The 4,236-nt window shown below is 49.1% G+C and overlaps 1 long non-coding RNA gene across 1 annotated transcript; it reads left to right on the forward strand.

Moving 5' to 3' along the window:
- The first annotated feature begins 3,447 nt into the window (after positions 1 to 3,447).
- Positions 3,448 to 3,934, forward strand: LOC138667687 (uncharacterized). Its single transcript, XR_011318889.1, has 2 exons — positions 3,448 to 3,526; positions 3,727 to 3,934. It is a non-coding gene; the product is annotated as an uncharacterized lncRNA (long non-coding RNA).
- The last annotated feature ends 302 nt before the right edge of the window (positions 3,935 to 4,236 follow it).

Raw genomic sequence — 4,236 nt, forward strand, 5'->3', positions numbered from 1 at the left:
TGAGTGATGGTACACTTACGTGAGGTCCTGGGCTGTGGCCTGCTGCTGTTGGTGGATGAAGGAGAACTGGCAGCAATGGCAGGTCTGTGTTGCCGTCGCCTTCTTTCTACACATAAATGAAATAAAAGCAATGTTTTAAAAACAAAGAACAGGGATTCCAGAGCCCCCCCCCCAAAAAAATAGCCTGCAGGCCTACCTCCTCATAAAAGCGTGCATCGCCCAATTCCCCCATACTGGTACTTGCCTCGCCTTGTTTCCGCACGCAACTCAGCAAGAAGGTGTGGATTTTTGTGTCAGAGGTCGGCCCATTTCTTATGCAACTGCTGCGCACTCCGGCGGACGCCAAACCTCCTATCCAGCATTTGGACAATGCGACGCAGCACCTCCTGCTTATGTTGGTTCGGGTGTGCTGGGAGAGTCTTCTGGCACTCATAATCAAGTGCATCCATGCGATGTACCAAAAACCGGAGCTCGGTGTGCCCCAAAGGGGCAGATCTCTGTCTTCCAGCCATTACAGATAAAAAGACGCTATAAAGCAGCACCTAACCACGCCCAGAGGAAGTCCTTAACTGTGCAGTTCTCCCGCGCGATCCGCATCGCTATAGCGTTGCCGTTTATGGACAGCGTCACATTTGTGACGGCTGAGCGCTACAGAAGGAACGCACATAGTAAATGACGTTCGAACGATGAAGATATAACGCCCGTGCGGCACGTAATGTGCGCTCGTGGTATATGACGGCGTGATGACGTTACAGCGTTCCTGCGTGCCTGCGCTACCTTGCTTTGCTTCCCTGACATCCTTAAAATGGCTGCCAGGCGACGTGATCCTCCTATGGGTGTCCCAGAGCTAAAGTTCATGATTACCACTATGGATCAGATGCAGTATGAAACCACAGGGCTGGTGCTGCACCGCAACCAGCACAAGGATGAAGTTGTGCGGGTGGTGTCTGAGGGCCTCAGGAAGCAGTTTGGGATAACGAGAAGTAAGGCCCAGATTGTGAAGAAATGGAGAGATCTTAAATCAAAAAGCCCAGCGCGCCTGCAGGAGCTTCGCCGTGAGATCCGCAGTGGTGAGTACGCAGGTACCCAAAAGTATTGCACGGCGAAGGGTTAATTGGGTGTGTATGTGGTGTGTATGTGGCCCTGCTATGGTGCAATAATGAAAGGAGCAGAGCACTATGTGGCCCTGCTATGGTGCAATAATGAATGGTGCAGAGCACTATGTGGCCCTGCTGTGTTGCAACAATGAAAGGTGCAGAGCACTATGTGGCCCTGCTATGGTGCAATAATGAAAGGTGCAGAGCACTATGTGGCCCTGCTATGGTGCAATAATGAAAGGTGCAGAGCACTATGTGGCCCTGCTATGGTGCAATAATGAAAGGTGCAGAGCACTATGTGGCCCTGCTATGGTGCAATAATGAATGGTGCAGAGCACTATGTGGCCCTGCTGTGGTGCAATAATGAATGGTGCCGAGCACTATGTGGCCCTACTGTGTTGCAACAATGAAAGGTGCAGAGCACTATGTGGCCCTGCTATGGTGCAATAATGAATGGTGCAGAGCACTATGTGGCCCTGCTATGGTGCAACAATGAAAGGTGCAGAGCACTATGTGGCCCTGCTATGGTGCAATAATGAAAGGTGCAGAGCACTATGTGGCCCTGCTATGGTGCAATAATGAATGGTGCAGAGCACTATGTGGCCCTGCTATGGTGCAACAATGAAAGGTGCAGAGCACTATGTGGCCCTGCTATGGTGCAATAATGAATGGTGCAGAGCACTATGTGGCCCTGCTATGGTGCAACAATGAAAGGTGCAGAGCACTATGTGGCCCTGCTATGGTGCAATAATGAAAGGTGCAGAGCACTATGTGGCCCTGCTATGGTGCAACAATGAAAGGTGCAGAGCACTATGTGGCCCTGCTATGGTGCAATAATGAAAGGTGCAGAGCACTATGTGGCCCTGCTATGGTGCAACAATGAAAGGTGCAGAGCACTATGTGGCCCTGCTATGGTGCAATAATGAAAGGTGCAGAGCACTATGTGGCCCTGCTATGGTGCAATAATGAATGGTGCAGAGCACTATGTGGCCCTGCTATGGTGCAATAATGAAAGGTACAGAGCACTATGTGGACCTGCTATGGTAAAATATCACTGTTGCCATATCTGCTGATCGAACGTTATTTTTTCCTTCACAGACGCAAAGACACACCGACGCCGCCACGAGGCATCCCACACCGCCTCAGATATCGCTGTGCCCTCCGGGTCAACGGCTCAACAACCCAGTAGGTTCACCCAATAATGTGATTAGGATTTGTTGTAAGGTCCCCTCTACCCCCCCCCCCACCTGCAGTCACTGTTGCCATTTATGTAAAAAAAAAATTTTTATTTTTTCCCTTCACAGAGGCAAAGACACAGCGCCGCCGTCGACTTTACCAGGCCTTTGACACGGACTCTGATCCAGAGTTGCCCTCCGTGCCTACAGATCCTAGTAGGTTCCCACAATAATGTGATTAGGTTTTGGTGGCAGGTCCCCTCTCCCCCCCCCCCCACCTGCAGTGACTGTTGCCATTTATGTAAAAAAAAAATTTTTTTTCCCCTCACAGAGGCAACGACACAGCGCCGCAGCCACGAGGCTTCCCACCCCGCCTCAGATGTCCGTGCGCCCTCTGGGTCAACGGCTCAACAACCCAGTAGGTTCACCCAATAATGTGATTAGGATTTGTTGTAAGGTCCCCTCTCCCCCCCCCCACCTGCAGTCACTGTTGCCATTTATGTAAAAAAAAATTTTTTATTTTTTCCCTTCACAGAGGCAAAGACACAGCGCCGCTGTCGACTTTACCAGGCCTTTGACACGGACTCTGATCCAGAGTTGCCCTCCGTGCCTACAGATCCTAGTAGGTTCCCACAATAATGTGATTAGGTTTTGGTGGCAGGTCCCCTCTTCCCCGCCCCCCCACCTGCAGTGACTGTTGCCATTTATGTAAAAAAATTTTTTTTTTTCCCTCACAGAGGCAACGACACAGCGCCGCAGCCATGAGGCTTCCCACCCCGCCTCACATGTCCGTGCGCCCTCTGGGTCAACGGCTGAACAACCTAGTAGGTTCCCACAATAATGTGTTCAGGATTTGGTGGCAGGTCCCCTCTTCCCCCCCCCCACAACTGCAGTCAATGTTGGCATTTATGTTAAAAAAAAAAAAAATTTTCCCTTCACAGAGGCAAAGACACAGCGCCGCAGCCACGAGGCTTCCCACCCCGCCTCACATGTCCGTGCGCCCTCTGGGTCAACGGCTGAACAACCTAGTAGGTTCCCACAATAATGTGATTAGAAATTGGTGGCAGGTCCCCTCTTCCCCCCCCCCCCCCCTCAACTGCAGTCACTGTTGCCATTTATGTTAAATATTTTTTAGTTTTTTTCCCTTCACAGAGGCAAAGAAACAGGAAAGCAACCCCGAGGCATCCCAGTCACCGCAGTACTGGCCCCCTGATGCTCTTCCGGAGAATATGACCCCAGACGAGGTCTTGCCACGTAAGTTTTTCCAACTCGCTTAAGATTGTCACTCACTGCATCTCTCTATGTAACCCTGTACATCAAGGGCCGTTTCAGAGCCTTCCGCCGCCTCAGATGTTTCATTCATCCTTTACGCTATTATGGGGATGTGATCACAGCCCACTATCTGGATAATACTGTGGTATTAATGTTATGTTTTTATGCTTTCTCAACAACAGCAGCCGGCAGTGTGACCATCGTAGATGTTAAAGCCAGGATTGAAAGGCTGTGCGTGACTCTGGCGCAGATTCAGGAGCAGCAGAATCTGGCAATCGGAGAGTTGAATAAGATTAAAGACATGTGCCAACTGTTGGAGGCGGGACAATAATACATATTATTACCGGGTTAAAAAATTTTTTGTTGTTACATTAAAAAAATTTAGTTAAACTATGATTCATTTTTTTTTTGTATTAGTTAAATGTACATGACTTTGTTACGTTAATTTGTGCCCTCATACAGTGCTGTGATCGAGACACACCAATCAAACAGTCGTGATAGAATTTCAAAGAAAAGCTTTTATTTAACACATTATGTTAACAAGACAATAAAAAAAAAAAGTAATTTAAAATAAGTTAGGAAATCACAAATCGTGATACGCCGATTCTTCTGGCTGATAACTTGGGTGCCTGATGGGCGAAGCCATATGTGAAGGTATTGGCGTGTAGGAGTTAGGGGGTGGCTGGCCGAAG

The sequence above is a fragment of the Ranitomeya imitator genome, chromosome 2, assembly GCF_032444005.1.
Source record: "Ranitomeya imitator isolate aRanImi1 chromosome 2, aRanImi1.pri, whole genome shotgun sequence".
Classification (NCBI taxonomy): Eukaryota; Metazoa; Chordata; class Amphibia; order Anura; family Dendrobatidae; genus Ranitomeya; species Ranitomeya imitator.